This window comes from Macaca nemestrina, chromosome 12 (assembly GCF_043159975.1).
Source record: "Macaca nemestrina isolate mMacNem1 chromosome 12, mMacNem.hap1, whole genome shotgun sequence".
Taxonomy (NCBI): domain Eukaryota; kingdom Metazoa; phylum Chordata; class Mammalia; order Primates; family Cercopithecidae; genus Macaca; species Macaca nemestrina.
This window is the reverse complement of record NC_092136.1, coordinates 84,346,048-84,369,062: the sequence shown is the minus strand read 5'-3', so window position 1 is coordinate 84,369,062 and position 23,015 is coordinate 84,346,048. Positions and strand designations below refer to the sequence as shown.

Below are 23,015 nucleotides of genomic sequence, written 5' to 3'. Positions count from 1 at the left end.
CTGTCAGTCCGTGGCTTACAGTGAGAACTCATGGTGCATTTTCCAGACGCACTCATGGCTGCCGATGGACCAATCCGCACACACTTCCTCCCATCTGAAGCCCATGAAAACCCCAGACTCAACCAGACTCACAGAGACCTCAGAGACCTCTATGGGAAAGAACTACCCAATTCGGGTGCCCTTGTCTTGTCAGGACAACCTGCCTGCAGAAAGCAGCTACTCACTTGGGCTCTTCTGAGAGCTGTTCTGTCTCTCAATGAAGCTGTTCTGTCTCCTCTCCACCTTAGTCACCCTCAAATTATCCATGTACCTCATTTTTCCTGGATGTGGACAAGAACTTACGACCTGCTAAATGGTGGGACTGAAAGAGCTGCAACACAAACAGGGCTGAAACACCCACCTCCCCAGCTTGCCACGTTATGGGTGATGAGAAGGAGAGAAGAACTGCAGCCCTTCAGGGATCCCAGACCTAGGGGCTCCCCAAGCCAGGGCTGTGACACCCTCTTTGAGGCTCTTTGGTTCCTAGTGTCTCCAAGCTTCCCAGTGCTACTGTGTTCCCTTTCTCCAGATACAGGTGCCTGCAGCTGAAGCCGTGTGTGGTACATTTGGTCCAGTCACAGCCTTGCATGGAGCTGGCACTTGTGCTGGTGCCTGGAGCTGTCTGCCTTGCCACAGCAGCTAGCATGCCTGACTGTGCACAGTGGCCGGACTCCATGCTCATTGGCTCATACACTCTTTGCCACTCCGTGCCTGGCACCCCCTTGGCAGGTGTGAGATCCAGGCCAGTAGTGTGAGCCAAGTGCAGCCTGCCAGGCCAAGTGGGCGGAACGAGCCCAGTGGGCGCGAGCAATACTCAGGCAGAAGGCGCCGCCTGCCACAGAGGTTTCTGGCTGGCAAATCGACATCCCAAGGATCCCGTGACAATTATAGCGCCTGCTTCTGGATAAGGAGTAAAGAAAGGAAAAAAAAAAAAAAAAAAAAAAATCGAATAACCCAACCCCCAGGCATTGCTAGTGTTACCTTATTGCCAAATTATTTCTGATGTGTGTGTATATCATATGTGTATTTAACAGTTTTATATCTTAGTTCTTTGCTAAATGCACTTTCAGCCAACAACAACAAAAATAAGACCACACTGTATATGCTACTTTACAACTTTTTTATTTCTTTTAAATATATAATGAGCTTCTGTCTAGCTCAATAATTCTGCTTTCTTTTAGTGACTGACACCTATTATTTTATAATATGGACAAACTGTAATTTGCTCAACCATTTATTAATAAGCATTTGTATTATTTATAATCATTTGTTATTAGAAGCAGTATTGTATTGAACATCCTTAGACTTACAGCTCTGTACTCATAGGCAAATATTTCAGTAAAGCAAATTCGTAAGAATGAAATCATAAGGTGAAAGAATAGGCTTATTTTAAATATTAAAATATTTCATATATTACCCTTCAATAAAGCTTTAACAATATATATTCCCAACGAAATTCTGTGAAAGTTGTTATTTCTAACCATTTCTCAGAACACTAGATAGTATTCACATGCTTTTAATATTGTTGTTGAATGAAAAAGTCTTCATATTTTAATTTACATATCTTCCTTATAACTGAGGTTGGGATTTGCAGTTTTTTTACTACCAAATTTCTGTTCATGTTCTTTGCTTTTTTAAGTTACCATTTTCTAATATGTTCTTTACTTTTTAGTTTGCAGAACTCTTCATATTTAAGAACCTTTTGGCTACTATAACCTTGATAAGTATTTTCTTCCAGTTTATTATTTGTATTTTGGCTTGTTTTTTGCTGCCTTTTGTTTGAAAATTTTAACTTTCTTATAGAAAAATATGTATTTTATTTCTTTTTGGCTTCTGATTTTTAAGTTATGTTTCAGAAGATCTTCTGTACCATCAAGCTTACAAAAGTATCTTCAAATTTTTTGAAAATCTTTATTGTCTTATGTACATTTAGACCACTAAGTTACTTGAAATTTATTTTGAATATAATGTAAAGAGGGTCTCTAACTTTATGTATTAACAAATAGATAATCATATGTATCTAAAACATTTATTATCTTTTGCACTCTAAAGTAGAATGTTGTGTTTATCATATATTGAGTTCTAATACACACGCGAATCTATTTTTAATCTTTGTTTCACTGATATTTTTTACCATACTAGTTTAGTTAAGATAGCATTTAAGTAAGATTTAATATCTGAATAGATAAAACCTTCTTATTAGCCAACTTTTACAGAATATCTCTGCAGTTACCAGACAGTTATTCTTCTAATGAATTTTAGAATGATTTTCTCCAACATTTTTTGCAATTCTAATTAAAATTGTATTAACTTTATATATTAAATTGGGATGACAGGCATTTTAATTATATTAAGTAATCCTATATAAGAACATGATATACGTTGACATCTTTTGTGTCTTTCAATAAAGTTGTGTCATTTATTTAGAAGAACTAAATTTCCCAAATTGTATCAAAGTGGTTTGGTCTAAATTACAACCCCCATTAGCATCTGTTAATATATAAAGCTGCACTTGGCTATTGTGTCTAACATTTCATCCAGGAAAGCCAGATTCCAACAACACTTCTCTATGGTAACAGTTCTGGTCAGAGCCTGAGGCCAAATGTCAATAGTATTACGTATTCTGAATTGAAGCATCAATATGAAGAAATTTGTTTGTTGTCCTCTGTGTTAAATAAATTTGCTAGCATCCCCCATGTACTCAAATATACACAAATGCAGTGCTATCATGGTATGATGAGTGTATGTATCTGTGTTCTTGTGAGACACAACGGAAAATTTATCTACAATTATAGAATACATTTAATTTAAAAGTGCTTCTCAGTGGTCATTCATTCACAACTAAACATGGATCTAATCTGCCTGAGACAGAATAACATTTAATATTGCACATATATAAATATGGTGGTGATTTTTAAAATAATAAATTAATAGAGATGAATGAGGATTATTTTGCCAATCAATGGAATATTTTACTATCTAATTTTTCTTATTTATCTACTTCCTGATGTATGATTTGTTTTGACAGAATTCATTTCCCCCTTAGAAGGAATGACTTTAGTCCCTCTGCAGACATTTTGAGAAACCTGAATTTATGTCACCCGAGAGACCTGAAAATATATTAGGAAAGCCTAAAACAAAACTTGGAAAAAGGTATTTGCAGAAAGGACAGAATTCCAAGGGGAGTAGGTTCATGAAACTTAAGTCAGTATGGAGAGGGTTATAATAGGAATAGAGACAACAGAGCACTTACAAATGTCTTAGATGATTTTATCTCTGCTAACAAGCAGTACTATTTTTTCTGCACATTTAAAGGAAGATGATGGCTATATAGACAACATGCAATGAAGAGTCAACACAATTATTCATTTCATTTGGGCTTCAGGAATGTGCTGCAGAGGGAAAAAGTTGCTTTGGGGGCCTGCATTTATGCAAATCTCTAGTCTTTGCCGATTGAATTCTGAGGAAAAAAGTTACACAGTTTTCTACTTGGTCTGTGTTTTAATTGTTACTCTAGCAGTAATTAGATACAAAAACAGTTTTGCTGCCGTTTACCTTGAGGTTGTTTAACAAAGGTTGTCGTGTTTAAAATATTTTATATAAGTAAAATGTGCGTCAGATACATTTCCCACCCTATAACTAGCTCCTGGTTCTTGGGTTGCTTGGCCTACTTTCTAATGCTGAGGAAGAGCTTCATCACTGTAATCCTGCATTTCATTTTATAAATGCCTTAACTTTGTATGTCTACTTTTCAATAACTGTCTCATGTTTGATCTTCCCATCAACCCCCTGAAATTAATGGGGACAGTTTAATTATCATCCACTTTTAAATGCAGAAACAAAGACATGGTAAGATCCAGAATCTTAGAACAGTGTATATATACATATTTTGTCACCTCAGGATTTAACAAATTCTCGGGTTATCTTAATTTAACAAAAACAGTGGGATAGCCAAAAGGGTATGAGTGTTGATACCTTAATCTTGGCTTTATTATATTACCAAACTCCATAAACTTCAATTTTATGTTTGTAAAGTGGGCATAATAATTCTTAACATGCAAGAGTTTAGTGAGGATATGAAATAATATAAATGAAGCACTTAGCAATCTATATGTTGATGCTAAGTTACTAGTGTTTTTAAATATATCTCTATCCTATATATTATATAGAACATCCTCTGATATATAGAATAGAGATAGTATATAGATATATAGGTACAGTATACCTTTATTACATAGTTTTATAATTGATTTTTCTCTTTTCCGCTGAAATCTTCTGTGAGTTTCTTGAGAGTAGAAAACTATATTCTGTCTGTGTATTTATTTAATCTCTCTATTATCTTGTGCTTTAAATATTTATATTAATGAATTCAAAATGGGTCAAAATCTTAATACAAGAAGATAAGTAAACAAAGTTATTAGTTTTTTGGCAATTGCAAAATGACAATTGCAAAATGTGCAATTGTGCACCAAAATGGCTTGTTTTTGTTTCCCTGGATAGATTCTGTTACACAAATTTTAAGTTGGTAATAACTGTTACTTAGGTCTAAAATAAGAAAATGTTAGGGGTTGCAAATTGAATTTTACATTTTGCTTTCCCATTTCACTTTACTCTGACAATAATAATCCACATTAAAACTGTAAGAAAAAGCCTAAGGACATACATAAATCTGAGAGCTCCAGTTTTACTGTTTTTTATTTTTAACTCATTCTAAGATTTTTAAGGACTAATACAAATAAAGCATCCTTCTTGTTTTTAGAATCTTCCAGGCTTATATTAAGCCTTCAGATTTACTGATAAGTGAGAGAAAAAAATTCCTAACTTTTCATTTTTTTAGTATCGACGTTGTTTAGCTCTGCTTCTTGGTTTTCTTTAAATTTGATACCTATGTGTTTAATGACAATTATATAACTCTAAGAGCACTACGTTCATTATTAAGTGGAATCAATCCTTGCGAGTCTTATAAGTTGGGCGAGAGTTTTTTCCCTTGGAGGATATGTCATTAAGGTTTTATATTCTCAGATGCAATGAATGTTGCTAATACTTGCATTTGGGGAAAAATAAGTAATAAGGTAAATGGTATGCATTGCACCTGGTTCTTATGGATGGATTAAAGTATTGGTTGGAAAAATAGCTTTTAAGTTTCAACTTGTTCAGGTACATATCAAGTTTTCCTCCAAGGTAGTGAATATTAGTAATGAGGAGGAAGAAAAGAGAATTACAACAATGATGACAATGACATAAGCAATACTTCTGAAAACATTATTAAAGATATTTTCAATTCTTATTTTACAGACAAAGAAAATGTGGCTCAAAGCAGTTGAGTAACTTATCTATAACTAGTACACAGTATAGCTTGCATACAAACCCTAGTCTTTGCTTTTGTGACAAAGCATCCTCCTTATGTTTTATAGTTCCTAGTTTATGTTTGTAGGTAATCCAGAGTAACATATATATATATATATATATATATATATATATATATATATATATATATAAAATTCCTTTACCATTTTAAAATAGTTTCTTTGTATTTGTGGTTATATTCTTTTCCTTAGTCCCAACGTATATATTATTTTTGTCTTCATTAGATCTGAGAAGTTCATCTATTTCATTGTCTATTTTAAGAACCAAGTGTTCTATTTCTTACTAGTTTTTGTGCTGTAATTATTTTCTGATTTTCTTTTTACTGTTTAATTCTTTCTATTTTATTTTTATTTTGATTGCATTTATTCTAATATCTTGATATATAGACTCACCTTATTTTTATTCTTTCAGAAATAACCATAGTGCTTTAAGTATAGTAATTAGTCTCTGAATATGTTTGAAAGTGTCCCATAAATGTAACATATTACATTCTTATTTTATGACTAAGTGGTCGATTTTATTTCCTTTTTATGCAATTTTTTAAAGGCTAGGATGTATTTAGTTTTATTCCAACACATTAGTTTTAGGCTAGTTTTAGTTTCTAGCTTTAAATCACTGTGGTCAGAGAATTTTGCCCTTAATATATACCTACTTTTTGTGACATAATAAATGATAAAATTTTGTATAGTTCCATGATGTGTTAAAAAGAAGGCATATTTTCTTTTTGTGAAGAGAAAAAGACTGAGCAGTTGTGGCCGCGATACCCACCTAGAGCAGCAGTCGGGTTCTCCACCTAGAACCCAGGAGTATGAGACTCAGAATCAGATCTCTTCTCCCTCCCCACTCCTATGAGATTTTTTTGGATCTTCAGCTACATTTTTGGCTTTCTGAGAAACCCTATCATCAAACACAATGGCCAGCAACGTTACCAACAAGACAGATCCTCGTTCCATGAACACCCGTGTATTCACTGGGAATCTCAACACTCTTGTGGTCAAGAAATCTGATGTGGAGGCAATCTTTCCGAAGTATGGCAAAATTGTGGGCTGCTCTGTTCATAAGGGCTTTGCTTCATTCAATATGTTAATGAGAGAAATGCCCAGGCTGCAGGAGAGGATGGCAGAATGATTGCTGGTCAGGTTTTAGATATTAACCTGACTGCAGCACCAAAACTGAACGGAGAAAAAGCAGGCGTGAAACAATCTGCAGCGATGTACCGCTCTTCTTTTGACCTGGACTATGATTTTCAGCGGGATTATTGTAATAGGAGGTACAGTTACCCAGCATGTGTACCTCCTCCTCCTCTTATTGCTGGAGGTGTAGTGCCCTCGAAACATCCGTGCGTATCAGGAAACACCTCAAGAAGGGAAAAAAGTGGCTTCAATTTTAAGAGTGGACAGCGGGTATCTTCCAAGTCTGGAAAGTTGAAAGGAGATGACCTTCAGGCGGTTAAGAAGGAATTGACCCAGATAAAACAAAAAATGGATTATCTCCTGGAAAACCTGGAAAAAATTGAAAAGGAACTGAGCAAACAAGCAGTAGAGATGAAAAATAAGTCAGAAGAGGAGCAGAGCAGCAGCTCCTTGAAGAAAGATGAGACTAATTTGAAGTTGGAGTCTGAGGGGGGTGCAAATAACCCTGCTGAGGAGGGGGACCCACTGGATGATGATGATAATGAAGACTGGGGGGATGACCAGCTGGAGTTGATCAAGGATGAAGAAAAAGAGGCCGAGGAAGGAGAGGATGACGGAGACAGCGCCAATGGTGAGGATGACTCTGAAGCACATAGTGAGGTTTAGAAATTTTATCCCATTATTTCTTTACCTAGGCACTTGTCTGAGATCAAATTTTTCACCAGATCCTCTTGAGAGCTGACAGCGTGCTGGCAGCCCTCGCTCGCTCTTGGTGCCTCCTCCGCCTTGGCGTCCCCTCTGGCCTCGCTTGAGGAGCCTTCAGCCCGCTGCTGCACTGTGGGAGCCCCTGTCTGGGCTGCCCGAGGCAGAGCCGGCTGCCTCTGCTTGCTGGGAGGTGTGGAGGCAGAGGCGTGGGCGGGAACTGGGGCTGCCGGCTGCACTAGCTGGCCAGCGTGAGTGAGTTCGGGTGGGCGTGGACTTGGCGGGCCCTGCACTCAGAGCAGCGGTGGGCACCGCTGGCCTCGGGAAGTGAGGGGCTTAGCACCTGGGCAAGCAGCTGCCTAGGGTGCACCGGGTCCCCCAGCACTACTGGCCCGCCTGCACCACACTCAAATTCTCACTGGGCCTCAGCTGCCTCCCCATGGGGCTGGCCTCAGGACCTGCAGCCAGCGATGCCTGAGGCTCCTGAGTCAGGTGGGGACTTGGAGAACTTTTGTATCTAGCTGGAGGATTGTATATGCACCAATCAGCACTCTGTGTCTAGCTCCGGGTTTATGGATGCACCAATCAGCACTGTGTATCAAGCTAATCTGGTGGGGACTCCTACAGCGTTTATGTCTAGCTGGAGGATTATAAATGTGCCAATCAGCACTTTGTGTCTAGCTGGAGGATTGTGAAGGTACCAATGAGCACCCTGTGTCTAGCTCAAGGTTTGTGAAAGTACCAATCAGTGCTCTGTGTCTAGCTAATCTAGTGGGGACTTGCAGAACTTTTGTGTCTAGCGGCACTCTGTGTCTAGCACAGGGATTGTACACGCACCAATCAGCACCCTGTCAAAACGGACCAATCAGCAATGTGTAAAATGGATCAATTAGCAGGATGTGGGTGGGGTGAGATAAGGGAATAAAAGCAGGCTGCCTGAACCAGTGGTGGCAACCCGCTTGGGTCCCCTTCCACGCTGTGGAAATCTTGTTCTTTCACTCCTTGCACTAAATCTTGCTCCTGCTCACTCTTTGGGTCCATGCCCACTGTATGAGCTGTAACCCTCATGGCAAAGGTCTGCAGCTTCAATCCTGAAGCCAGCGAGATCACAAACCCACTGGGAGGTATGAACAACTCCAGACTCACTGCCTTAAGAGCTGTAACATTCACCGTGAAGGTCTGCAGCTTTACTCCTGAAGTCAGCAAGACCAAGAACTCACCAGAAGGAAGAAACTCCAGACATGTCTGAACAGCTGAAGGAGCAAACTCCACACACACCATCTTTAAGAAGTGTAACACTCACCACGAGGGTTCGCGGCTTCATTCTTGAAGTCACCAAGACCAAGAACCCACCAATTCCGGACACACACTCTCCTAGTATCTTCAGCACATGCTCACTGTTCTCCTCATCCTTGTCCTTCCCATGTTCATTAATTCTTATTGCCCTGCGCCTAGTCCCATTTTCACTTCCTTTGATTCTCCTACTAGTTTTGTTAAGAATGCAATTTTTGCTTTTAATTTTGATACATCTTTATGACTTAACAATAAAAAGGATGTATAGTTTTCATCAACTGTCTCCAGAATAATCTCTTGTTATGCAGGGAGTACAGTTCTTTCCATTCATACGTAAGTTCAATAGCTGCTTCCCTAACTGCAAAGGCAATCTCATTTAGTTGAGTAGCTCCTGAAAGCAGCTATGAGTTACAAGTATGTGTGTTACACCCCCACATAAGTGTGATGTGTGGGGAGGTTCAACACAAATGTAACAATGTATTTTTGTGAATGAGAGTTGGCATGTCAAATGCATCCTCTAGAAAAATAGTGTTACAGTCTTAATATTTGTTTTCTAAAGTTGATACTGTGGGTTATTTTTGTGAACAGCTTGATGTTTGGGACCTCTTTTCCTCAAAATAAAAAGTCCTTATTAAACTAGGAATTTGGAGGGAAAAAAAAGGTATATTTTCTATGGAATAAAAGTTTTCATTCATGTTTATTACATCTACCTTATTGATTGTATTATTACAACCTTTACATCTTAATTGTACTTAGGTGGGACATCAGAGCATCAATATTAAAGTCCTTCCCAAAATCGAGATTTTGTGGGACGAGAGAGTGTGAGGTAGAGGTATGAGAAAGGGATATCTCTGTTCTAATCTGGAAGAACTTTCCCATGTGAGATCCATGGCTGCTATGCTGCTTTACTTAGAGGCAAAGATCCCATGAATCCTTGATAGGGATACAGAGTAGAAGTCAACATATGTGTCTTTCCACTAGCTTTCTAACTGATTTTATTTAGTTTTAAAAATCAAAAAAGATGTCAGATAGAGACAGTTAATTCATCCCTACCACAATAGAACTAAAAAGGGTTTTTTTCCCCCTTCCAGGTACTTGTAAAATGTTGACTGCAATTATCAGTGATTTTGCATATTTGTTTCTTCTTGTTAGTTTCATGGCTCTTGTAATTGATAAGTGAGGAAGAATCCTAACTAGCTGTCTTCCTACCCTAAAAGAAAGCTGATTATGTTCTTTCAATTTTATTATACTTTTGCTCATTAATGTGCTGGTTTATATTCAAGAATATGGAAGTTCCATATTAAATAAGTGAACATGTGTTATTGGTTTCTACATTTGATTTCTATTTGCTTATCCTGTGCCAATCATCATTATAAGAAGTTAAAATTGTGATTAATCATCTGCATCTCTAAAAGGGTATCACACACATTTTCCAGAAACATTTTTATCATTAGTCCATAGGAATGTCAATTTTCCAAGAGAAATAAAGGCCCTGTGTTCCTTATGTGGTTATTATTCTTCACTTTAGGAGATAACTGAGAAAGCCTTGCACTCCAAGGTGTCTTGGACATCTTTTGGTCAGTTTTCGCTAGTGAATAGATGATGGTGATGACCCTAGAAGAGAGAGAAGGAAGGGTAATTGGGGCGAATGTGTTCTTCAAGGGCAAGTGTTTGTTTGCATCCTATATGGTGAGGGTTGAGGTTGTGTGTTAACTGATATCTCCAGTAGCTTTTCTTCTCCCATTTACTACAATATTGTGGTGACTTGATTAGTTTTCTCAGACTGGAGTAGTAAAATTAATCCCTTATATCTGAAGCAACAACTTCATATAATTATTAAGAGTATAATAATATATTAAGAGTATAATAACATTAAGAGTATAATAATAACATAATAATTAAGAGTAATTCCGGTTAGTGACAGCATAAAGTTGGAAGCCTCTAGAAATGATCCTGCTATGTGCTCTTTGCTAAGAATGCTGGATGACAGAGTTTTAAGGGGAGTGTGCCTAAAAATGAGTCAATTAGTTTAGGATTAGACATTTAAAATTTAACTTTGACAGATAGAAGCTCATCATTAATTTTAATATGAGCAAATTTCAACAAAGTAGTAGGGCAAAAATCAGGTTACAGGAAAAAAGAAATGAAAAAAAAAAGTGGATAAAGAGAATATGACATACTCCCTGGACAAGTTTTATGAGGAAGGCTAGAGAGAAATTGGTATACACCTGGAGAGAGTTGGAGCAAAACAAAACAAAAAACCAAAACACCCTAAACTAACATTTTTAGACTAGAACATAGTTGACTATATTTTCAGGCTGAAGGAAAAGATTTAGGAAAGAGGAGGATGTCAAGGATATAAATCAGAGATCAGGAAACTTTTCCAGTAAAGGGCTAGCTAGTAAATATTTTAGGTTTTGAGGACCATAAGATATCTGTAGCAACTACCCAACTACCCAATTCTGCCCTTGTAGCATTGAAGCAGCCACAGAAAATATATAAACAAATGGACATGGCTGTTTTTGATAAGAATTTTGTTTATGATAACATGTAGCAAGCCAGATTTGACCCACAGGTTTGCCAACCTCTGCTATAGATGGGAGAGCAGAACTGAAGAGAGTAGGAAAAAGGCACAGGGTGAGGATGGCTGTGACTGTGGGTTTGCTTTCTAGGTCTGGCTGTGGTATAACTGTGCAGGGAGAACACACCTAATGAACTCAATTTTATTAGGAGACTGAGGGCTATCTAACCTGTCAAAATGAGGAGCTAAAGGCAACTAAGGACTTGGAGGCAGATGGTGATGATTGAGAAGTTTTTTGAGAGAAATGAGAGGGGAAGTTGATTAAAGGACAGTGACTAGCTGAGTGTGGAAACTGACTACTTAGGAGTTGCTCTTAGTGTGTGTGAGTTCCTTTCTCACAGAGCTTCATTCCCTAGGTGTGAGTTGAGAGACCAGATGCAGTATTTATCTGGGATTTGGATTTGGATTTTGCTGAAGAGTTGCACCTGAAGAATTGCACTATAAGAAATCAAAGACATTGGTGAGCAAATAGTTCAAATGAACAGTCATTAGTTTCAAGCTGGCTAAAGAACAAGATGAAAAGGGACCAGTAAACTGAGAAAAAATAAAAAAATTAAAGTGGTGGATAGCTCTGTGAGGTTAAAGGATAGGAGTTGAAAAAGGAGTGAAGAACTATTAAGATAGGAGATTGAGGTCAAATAATATAGTAATTTAGTAAATATTCAGGATGCATTATTGATGGATTGCTATCCTGAGTAAAGCTTACTACCTGAGGCTGATAATAACATAGGTGCAAAATTGAAACATACACACAATTTATTTTCTCAACTGTTAGAGTTTTGATTATTAAAACTTCAGTGACAATATTATTATATGAAATTACCCTTAGTTAGTTTCAGTAAGAACAACATGAGGATTTGACAATGACATTTTTATCTATAGTTTTTAAAAATTTCTATTTTAACCTTTTTAAATTTTGAAAAATTACTTCATTTGTAATAAAACTAGTTTTCAAAATATTGACTTTTTTTTTTTTTTGTAGTAGTCATTATGTTGTTTGGGTGCTGCTCCCAATTCATAAATCTAGTTCATTTCATAGAATCAGAGATAACATTGATTTCCATTCTGTAATTTCTATGAGATAAGTTACCATAAAGTATTATAAGAGTTTGTATTTAAGATTATTAAGGGATAAAATCGTGGTACAAAGTTCCATATAACACTTGATTCAAATTGTGGAAACAATTCTTGACACAGAAGATAAATAGCTATGGTTTACTGAGTATATACTTTCTCAGTAGCAGGCACTGTATTATGAGATTTGTAGATTTATTTGGGAAAGTTCATAGAAGCTGGAGTTCTAAGTTTTTGCCAATATCTGTAAATTGTGTTCTTTTAATCTTTTTCAAGCATTTGCTCTTTTTGCCCTGTGAATTTAAGGCATTATCTTATACATATTTTAAGGTGAAGTAATTAATGCACTCAGTTATGAAAAACTGGTAGTTTATTTAAGATTATTTTTTTGAAAACAGACACCTGTCACAGCTAGGAAAGCTGTTTTTTGTTTTGTTATTTAAAAAAAAACACAGGCTAATCTACTGAAAGAAATATATTTTCATTAGGTGGTCTCTTATAATTAAAGAATAAAATGTTGGACTAGAGCATAAACTAATGTGTTAAATTTTAGACTACAAACAGTGTTTAGAAGTATAAACTTAACTGAAAAGACAGCAAATGAATGTATGTGCAGCATACAATTAAGAATTTTCCAAAGACCAAATGGAACATGTTACAAAGAGAGATACTCAGTTTGAAAAGCCATGTCAATCGCACACAATTTTGGCATCTACTACTTCTGTAAATTTTCAAGTATTCATTTCAGTGCTCTTGGTGACTTAGCTGCCCTTAATGAACATAAGAGACACCATTATTCTGAGTCAAGAGGGGAGGATTAAAATATAAGTACAGGTATAAATAGTTCTGTAGATAGTATGGAAGTCGAAAACTGTCTGATAACTTCAAGAGACCATAATCTGCTAAGAGATACAGAAGGGTGGTGATAGAAGACTCGGGATAACTCAGCAGTAGTGAAGGCCCCACAGAGCTTGGAGATCATAAATCTGGTGCAATTACCAATTGCTGAAGTAATTTGATTTTCTTCAGAGACATAAGGTGCCCAAGACAGGTACCCTAGACAGGTAGAGAGGATCATTTATAGAACCAATACAGGTTTGGGGTGTACCAAAGGAGGTATGTGGAGCTGATGTGTGTTAGGTCAGAGTGGGGCTTTGAAGTATGAATCATTTTACTTACCAGTTATCTTCCTTCTAGAGGGTTAAAACCAAAGAAAAAAAGCAAGTCAATACTGAACTATTTATTGCTGGGTAGAAATAGCTACCTTACCATGGGCAGAGCCAGAAATATGGAGGAGAAAGGGATGAATGTAACCCTCCCTCTATAGTAAAGAGCTGAGGAGAGGGATTGAAGTGAGATATTAAGGGGTGAAGCTATAAAGATGATTTTTCTTTCCATCTGTTTAGTGCACTGGTATAGTTTCTGATGAAAGCAAGTCATCCTTAAGCAATACCTACTCTTTTCTAAATTAAAAACTGCATATATAAGGAAGAATTACAAGGAACTAAAACATATTGAGCACCAAATATGTACTATGTCCTGTGATAAGAACTTTGCATATCTTGTTTCATTTATTCTTTACAACAACCCTCTGGGTAAATGTATTGTTTCACTGCTTTTACATAAGTAGAATTTAAGACTCAGAAAAGTTAAGCAGTTTGCCCAAGGCTACGCAGCTGGATTTGAGTGAAGCCATAATTTAAACCAAGCCTAGCTCTTAAGCTTATAACTTATAGTACCAATCTATTCTTATTGTTGATGTCTTTGTTTGTTTTACTGTAAGAATCTAGATTTCTTGATATTAGAATCCTCTCTTTTGAGGAGAATCTAGATGTTCATATACAAATTAATTTAGTAATGAAGTGCTAACATTACATACAGATGAAGAAACGTATTATGTATTCTTACCAAACAAGTCTTTTAAAGAAAAATCACTCATTCTAATATTTTAAGCCTTTGATAGCATAATAACAGGCATCTTAAAAAAAATCACTTTCCTATAATCCCTAGCTGCTGCTTGCATGAATGTCATCTGCCAATATTTCATATTAGGATAGATTTTTTTCACTAGATTTCTAAAAGAATATTACATGCAATTTGTCAAAACAGCTACAAAGAATATACTTAGTAAATTAACTTTCTTTTTTTTTTAAATTTATTTATTATTATTATACTTTAAGTTGTAGGGTACATGTGCATAACGTGCAGGTTTGTTACATATGTATACTTGTGCCATGTTGCTGTGCTGCACCCATCAACTCGTCATTTACATCAGGTATAACTCCCAATGCAATCCCTCCCCCCTCCCCCCTCCCCATGATAGGCCCCGGTGTGTGATGTTCCCCTTCCTGAGTCCGAGTGATCTCATTGTTCAGTTCCCACCTATGAGTGAGAACATGCGGTGTTTGGTTTTCTGTTCTTGTGATAGTTTGCTAATAATGATGGATTCCAGCTGCATCCAAGTCCCTACAAAGGACTCAAACTCATCCTTTTTTATGGCTGCATAGTATTCCATGGTGTATATGTGCCACATTTTCTTAATCCAATCTGTCACTGATGGACATTTGGGTTGATTCCAAGTCTTTGCTATTGTGAATAGTGCTGCAATAAACATACATGTGCATGTGTCTTTATAGCAGCATAATTTATAATCCTTTGGGTATATACCCAGTAATGGGATGGCTGGGTCATATGGTACATCTAGTTCTAGATCCTTGAGGAATCGCCATACTGTTTTCCATAATGGTTGAACTAGTTTACAATCCCACCAACAGTGTAAAAGTGTTCCTAGTTCTCCACATCCTCTCCAGCACCTGTTGTTTCCTGACTTTTTAATGATCGCCATTCTAACTGGTGTGAGATGGTATCTCATTGTGCTTTTGATTTGCATTTCTCTGATGGCCAGTGATGATGAGCATTTTTTCATGTGTCTGTTGGCTGTATGAATGTCTTCTTTTGAGAAATGTCTGTTCATATCCTTTGCCCACTTTTTGATGAGGTTGTTTGTTTTTTTCTTGTAAATTTGTTGGAGTTCTTTGTAGGTTCTGGATATTAGCCCTTTGTCAGATGAGTAGATTGCAAAAATGTTCTCCCATTCTGTAGGTTGCCTGTTCACTCTGATGGTAGTTTCTTTTTCTGTGCAGAAGCTCTTTAGTTTAATGAGATCCCATTTGTCAATTTTGGCTTTTGCTGCCATTGCTTTTGGTGTTTTAGACATGAAGTCTTTGCCCATGCCTATGTCCTGAATGGTACTACCTAGGTTTTCCTCTAGGATTTTTATGGTATTAGGTCTAACATTTAAGTCTCTAATCCATCTTGAATTAATTTTCGTATAAGGAGTAAGGAAAGGATCCAGTTTCAGCTTTCTACTTATGGCTAGCCAATTTTCCCAGCACCATTAATTAAATAGGGAATCCTTTCCCCATTTCTTCTTTCTCTCAGGTTTGTCAAAGATCAAATGGCTGTAGGTGTGTGGTATTATTTCTGAGGACTCTGTTCTGTTCCATTGGTCTATATCTCTGTTTTGGTACCAGTACCATGCTGTTTTGGTTACTGTAGCCTTGTAGTATAGTTTGAAGTCAGGTAGCGTGATGCCTCCAGCTTTGTTCTTTTGACTTAGGATTGTCTTGGAGATGAGGGCTCTTTTTTGGTTCCATATGAACTTTAAAGCAGTTTTTTCCAATTCTGTGAAGAAACTCATTGGTAGCTTGATGGGGATGGCATTGAATCTATAAATTACCTTGGGCAGTATGGCCATTTTCACGATATTGATTCTTCCTATCCATGAGCATGGTATGTTCTTCCATTTGTTTGTGTCCTCTTTTATTTCACTGACCAGTGGTTTGTAGTTCTCCTTGAAGAGGTCCTTTACATCCCTTGTAAGTTGGATTCCTAGGTATTTGATTCTCTTTGAAGCAATTGTGAATGGAAGTTCATTCCTGATTTGGCTCTCTGTTTGTCTGTTACTGGTGTATAAGAATGCTTGTGATTTTTGCACATTAATTTTTTATCCTGAGACTTTGCTGAAGTTGCTTATCAGCTTAAGGAGATTGTGGGCTGATGATGGGGTTTTCTAAATATACAATCATGTCATCTGCAAACAGGGACAATTTGACTTCTTCTTTTCCTAACTGAATACCCTTGATTTCTTTCTCTTGCCTGATTGCCCTAGCCAAAACTTCCAACACTATGTTGAATAGGAGTGGTGAGAGAGGGCATCCCTGTCTTGTGCCAGTTTTCAAAGGTAATTTTTCCAGTTTTTGCCCATTCAGTATGATATTGGCTGTGGGTTTGTCATAAATAGCTCTTATTATTTTGAGGTACGTTCCATCAATACCGAATTTATTGAGCGTTTTTAGCATGAAGGGCTGTTGAATTTTGTCAAAAGCCTTTTCTGCATCAATTGAGATAATCATGTGGTTCTTGTCTTTGGTTCTGTTTATATGCTGGATTATGTTTATTGATTTGTGAATGTTGAACCAGCCTTGCATCCCAGGGATGAAGCCCACTTGATCATGGTGGATAAGCTTTTTGATGTGTTGCTGAATCTGGTTTGCCAGTATTTTATTGAGGATTTTTGCATCGATGTTCATCAGGGATATTGGTCTAAAATTCTCTTTTTTTGTTGTGTCTCTGCCAGGCTTTGGTATCAGGATGATGTTGGCCTCATAAAATGAGTTAGGGAGGATTCCCTCTTTTTCTATTGATTGGAATAGTTTCAGAAGGAATGGTACCAACTCCTCCTTGTACCTCTGGTAGAATTCAGCTGTGAATCCATCTGGTCATGGACTTTTTCTGGTTGGTAGGCTATTAATTGTTGCCTCAATTTCAGAGCCTGCTATTGGTCTATTCAGGGATTCAACTTCTTCCTGGATTAGTCTTGGAAGAGTGTAAGTGTCCAGGAAATTATCCATTTCTTCTAGATTTTCCAGTTTACTTGCATAGAGGTGTTTATAGTATTCTCTGATGGTAGTTCGTATTTCTGTGGTGTCGGTGGTGATATCCCCTTTATCATTTTTAATTGCATCGATTTGATTCTTCTCTCTTTTCTTCTTTATTAGTCTGGCTAGTGGTCTGTCAATTTTGTTGATCTTTTCAAAAAACCAACTCCTGGATTCATTGATTTTTTGGAGGGTTTTTTGTGTCTCTATCTCCTTCAGTTCTGCTCTGATCTTAGTTATTTCTTGCCTTCTGCTAGCTTTCAAATGTGTTTGCTCTTGCTTCTCTAGTTCTTTTAATTGCGATGTTAGAGTGTCAATTTTAGATCTTTCCTGCTTTCTCTTGTGGGCATTTAGTGCTATAAATTTCCCTCACACACTGCTTTAAATGTGTCCCAGAGATTCTGGTATGTTGTATCTTTGTTCTCATTGGTTTCAAAGAACATCTTTATTTCTGCCTTCATTTTGTTATGTACCCAGTAGTCATTCAGGAGCAGGTTGTTCAGTTTCCATGTAGTTGAGTGGTTTTGATTGAGTTTCTTAGTCCTGAGTTCTAGTTTGATTGCACTGTGGTCTGAGAGACAGTTTGTTATAATTTCTGTTCTTGTACATTTGTTGAGGAGTGCTTTACTTCCAATTATGTGGTCAATATTGGAGTAAGTATGATGTGGTGCTGAGAAGAATGTATATTCTGTTGATTTGGGGTGGAGAGTTCTATAGATGTCTATTAGGTCTGCTTGCCGCAGAGATGAGTTCAATTCCTGGATATCCTTGTTAACTTTCTGTCTCGTTGATCTGTCTAATGTTGACAGTGGAGTGTTGAAGTCTCCCATTATTATTGTATGGGAGTCTAAGTCTCTTTGTAAGTCTCTAAGGACTTGCTTTATGAATCTGGGTGCTCCTGTATTGGGTGCATGTATATTTAGGATAGTTAGCTCTTCCTGTTGAATTGATCCCTTTACCATTATGTAATGGCCTTCTTTGTCTCTTTTGATCTTTGATGGTTTAAAGTCTGTTTTATCAGAGACTAGTATTGCAACCCCTGCTTTTTTTTGTTCTCCATTTGCTTGGTAAATCTTCCTCCATCCCTTTATTTTGAGCCTATGTATGTCTCTGCGTGTGAGATGGGTCTCCTGAATACAGCAGACTGATGGGTCTTGACTCTTTATCCAGTTTGCCAGTCTGTGTCTTTTAATTGGAGCATTTAGTCCATTTACATTTAAGGTTAATATTGTTATGTGTGAACTTGATCCTGCCATTATGATATTAACTGGTTATTTTGCTCGTTAGTTGATGCAGTTTCTTCCTAGCCTCAATGGTCTTTACATTTTGGCATGTTTTTGCAATGGCTGGTACCGGTTGTTCCTTTCCATGTTTAGTGCTTCCTTCAGGGTCTCTTGTAAGGCAGGCCTAGTGGTGACAAAATCTCTAAGCATTTGCTTATCTGTAAAGGATTTTATTTCTCCTTCACTTATGAAACTTAGTTTGGCTGGATATGAAATTCTGGGTTTAAAATTCTTTTCTTTAAGAATGTTGAATATTGGCCCCCACTCTCTTCTGGCTTGTAGAGTTTCTGCTGAGAGATCTGCTGTTAGTCTGATGGGCTTCCCTTTGTGGGTAACCCGACCTTTCTCTCTGGCTGCCCTTAAGATTTTTTTCCTTCATTTCAACTTTGGTGAATCTGGCAATTATGTGTCTTGGAGTTGCTCTTCTCGAGGAGTATCTTTGTGGCGTTCTCTGTATTTCCCGGATTTGAATGTTGGCCTGCCCTACTAGGTTGGGGAAGTTCTCCTGGATGATATCCTGAAGAGTATTTTCCAACTTGGTTCCATTTTCCCCCTCACTTTCAGGCACCCCAATCAGACGTAGATTTGGTCTTTTTACATAATCCCATACTTCTTGCAGGCTTTGTTCATTTCTTTTTCTTCTTTTTTCTTTTGGTTTCTCTTCTCGCTTCATTTCATTCATTTGATCCTCAATTGCTGATACTCTTTCTTCCAGTTGATCGAGTCGGTTACTGAAGCTTGTGCATTTGTCACATATTTCTCGTGTCATGGTTTTCATCTCTTTCATTTTGTTTATGACCTTCTCTGCATTAATTACTCTAGCCATCAATTCTTCCACTTTTTTTTTCAAGATTTTTTGTTTCTTTACGCTGGGTACGTAATTCCTCCTTTAGCTCTGAGAAATTTGATGGACTGAAGCCTTCTTCTCTCATCTCGTCAAAGTCATTCTCCGTCCAGCTTTGATCCGTTGCTGGCGATGAGCTGCGCTCCTTTGCCGGGGGAGATGCGCTCTTATTTTTGGAATTTCCAGCTTTTCTGCCCTGCTTTTTCCCCATCTCTGTGGTTTTATCTGCCTCTGGTCTTTGATGATGGTGATGTACTGATGGGGTTTTGGTGTAGGTGTCCTTCCTGTTTGATAGTTTTCCTTCTAACAGTCAGGACCCTCAGCTGTAGGTCTGTTGGAGATTGCTTGAGGTCCACTCCAGACCCTGTTTGCCTGGGTATCAGCAGCAGAGGCTGCAGAAGATAGAATATTTCTGAACAGCGAGTGTACCTGTCTGATTCTTGCTTTGGAAGCTTCCTCTCAGGGGTGTACTCCTCCCTGTGAGGTGTGGGGTGTCAGACTGCCCCTAGTGGGGGATGTCTCCCAGTTAGGCTACTCAGGGGTCAGGGACCCACTTGAGCAGGGAGTCTGTCCCTTCTCAGATCTCAACCTCTGTGTTGGGAGATCCACTGCTCTCTTCAAAGCTGTCAGACAGAGTCATTTGCGTCTGCAGAGGTGTCTGCTGCGTTTGTTTAGTTTACTGTGCCCTGTCCCCAGAGGTGGAGTCTACAGAGACAGGCAGGTTTCCTTGAGCTGCTGTGAGCTCCACCCAGTTCGAGCTTCCCAGCAGCTTTGTTTACCTACTTAAGCCTCAGCAATGGCGGGCGCCCCTCCCCCAGCCTCGCTGCTGCCTTGCCGGTAGATCACAGACTGCTGTGCTAGCAATGAGGGAGGCTCCGTGGGTGTGGGACCCTCCCGGCCTGGTGTGGGATATGATCTCCTGGTGTGCCTGTTTGCTTAAAGCGCAGTGTTGGGGTGGGAGTTACCCGATTTTCCAGGTGTTGTGTGTCTCAGTTCCCCTGGCTAGGAAAAGGGACTCCCTTCCCCCTTGCGCTTCCCAGGTGAGGCAATGCCTCGCCCTGCTTCAGCTCTCGCTGGTCAGGCTGCAGCAGCTGACCAGCACTGATCGTCCGGCACTCCCCAGTGAGATGAACCCAGTACCTCAGTTGAAAATGCAGAAATCACCGGTCTTCTGTGTTGCTCGCGCTGGGAGTTGGAGACTGGAGCTGCTCCTATTCGGCCGTATTGCTCCGCCCCTCCAGTAAATTAACTTTCAAAAATTTTATCTTCTCTTATGGGCATTTCTTTCCTTCTGTATTTGAAGATTTTGATTTCATGAGCTAGATGTTTACTTGTGCCTGTTATTTATTATTTAGAACAATTGCACTCATACTTTTCAAATCATCAGGGAACAGGAGCTGATAATTTGTTTTCTCCTGTTTTTATCATATGCTCTGATTTAGGACATTAGTAACAATGAGGACACTTAGGGTTTTGAATGTACTTTTTAGCCAAGAATCACAAAATGATTATTTATCTTTCTAGTTGGGGCATCTTTGCTCTATCTTTGTATGGTTTCTCCATGAAATTCTTCCACCATGGCTACTTCAGAGCAACCGGAAGTCTTAATGTTATCTGAGGGTCCAAATATACATAGTTCAAGAAAGAGGGAGTCAGAGAGAAGCTACATCTCCTTTTGAGACTATCTTGAAAGAAATATAACACAACTTCTGCCAAACTCTATTAATTGAGGCAAGTCATCACAAAGGCTACTGCAAGTGCTACAAAAGGTTCAAGGGAAGGATTCATACACTCTACATCTCAACAGGGATGACAAACTTTAGCAAGAGCATGTGGAACAAAAAATATTGCAACTATTTTTGGAAAATACAATTTGATATAAAATACTATCTCTGAAGGCAGGTACATGACATTAAATTTTTCCCCACTGAAAATGAGAAGATATTTAATATTGGTAAAAGACCTTCTATGAACTTGTCACTTTATATGTATTACCTTATGTATTGCTTACAACAATTCTCTTAATTTTACAAATGATGACACAGGCTCTAAGGGTGATAAAATTTGTCTAAAAGCCACCTAATATCTAAGTGTCAGTGCTGGAACTGAAACTAATTTTTTTATACTCCAAAATCCATTCATTTTCTTAAAATCACTTTAGCAAAAATAGTCGGGAAAAAATACTCATTTGATATTTTAGTAACTGGAGTCCTATATTAATTAGAATATTCTTCTTTCTATGATCTTTTAATATTTTATATCCATAACAGTAAACCCAAAAGCAATGATTAATCTGTTTAATCAGCAAATCATTTTTTAAATTTATTTGTATTACCACTATAATGGTAAATGCAATTCATTGCTTTGTCTAATAATTATATTTGTAATTATAATGCCTATCACATTGTGTGTTTTTGTTTTTGTTTTTGTTTTGAGACAGAGTTTTGCTTTTGTTGCCTAGGCTGTAGTGCAATGGTGCGATCTCAGCTCACTGCAACCTCTGCCTCCCAGGTTCAAGTGATTCTCCTGCCTCAGCCTCCCACATAGCTGGGACTACAGGCTTGTGCCACCACACCTGGCTAATTTTGTATTTTTAATAGAGATGGAGTTTCTCTGTGTTGGTCAAGCTGGTCTCAAACTCCCAACCTCAGGTGATCACCTGCCTTGGCCTCCTAAAGTGCTGGGATTACAGGCGTGAGCCACCACGCCTGGCCCACAATGTATTTTAATGATCTGTTTATATACCTAACTTGTTGACCAGGTTATGCTTTCCTTGAAATCAGGGAAAACAAGTAATTTATATGTGCCTCTAGAACCTAAAATAGTAAAAAGGATACTCAATAGTAAATGTTTGCTGAAGGAATAAATTATACTATTGGTAATATATGATGTATTCTTTTGTTTGCTAGCTTATTGATTACCCAGAAAACTCCACTCCCTGTCTATAGTAGAATAAAACTGTATAAATGGAGGAGTCTTATAAGGGACTGGAATTCTCTTACCTATCTTTGCATAATGTAAAATAAACTTGAACTGCATTAAGTGAAATCTGTTCGAAAACCATGAAGTGAAAAATTTCTCATATAGGAAATCATTAAGAATAATTTAACTCAAATGCACTATTTTACATTTGGAGAAACTGAGGCCTGGAGAGAATATATAAATAGTATAATTTAAGGTCGTACAGTCAGTCGAAGTCAAAGAAAGTATTCTTATCTATATTTACTTACTCTTTCGCTCTTTTCAATGCACTCTTGACTAAGTGTTAAATAGGTTGCTGGAAGCAGTCAAATATTTTTGTCAGTTTTGGAAGATTGTTTCTTATTTGCATTATATTTCTATATAGTGCCAATGACTTAGATAGATTACATCATTCTCCACTCTAATTATTTGATGATGTTATCAACTAGCTTTCCATGGAGAAAATGAGGAAAATTGGTCTCGTTTTTATTGTATGTTTTTCTCAGAGGCAGGTGTGTTCTTATGGAAAAAGCACTAAATAGTCCCAATTCGGACAGTTACTGTCTTTGTATCCTCTAGCAAAGCATTTTATTTTGAAGTCTATTCATTGCAGAATGAAGTAGTTTTTGTGGTTCTCAACTCAAGGGTGTTACAATGCTCAAGGCTTGTTTGTAAGTGTTGGTGAGAATTTTTTGTTTGTCACATGACTGAGGGCATATTGGCAGTTAGTGAAAAACTTCCAGGAAAAAATGAATAGTCTTCAAATGGGTGGGACAGATTTATACAATGAATCTCTCT

At 37.7% G+C, this 23,015-nt stretch overlaps 1 protein-coding gene and 1 pseudogene across 16 annotated transcripts in view; both read left to right on the top strand.

Moving 5' to 3' along the window:
• Positions 1-23,015, top strand: part of LOC105468849 (discs large MAGUK scaffold protein 2) — a 2,241,192-nt gene that overhangs the window by 645,715 nt on the left and 1,572,462 nt on the right. The gene's annotated exons all lie outside the window — the stretch shown is intronic.
• On the top strand, positions 235-12,605 carry LOC139357648 (heterogeneous nuclear ribonucleoproteins C1/C2-like; annotated as a pseudogene).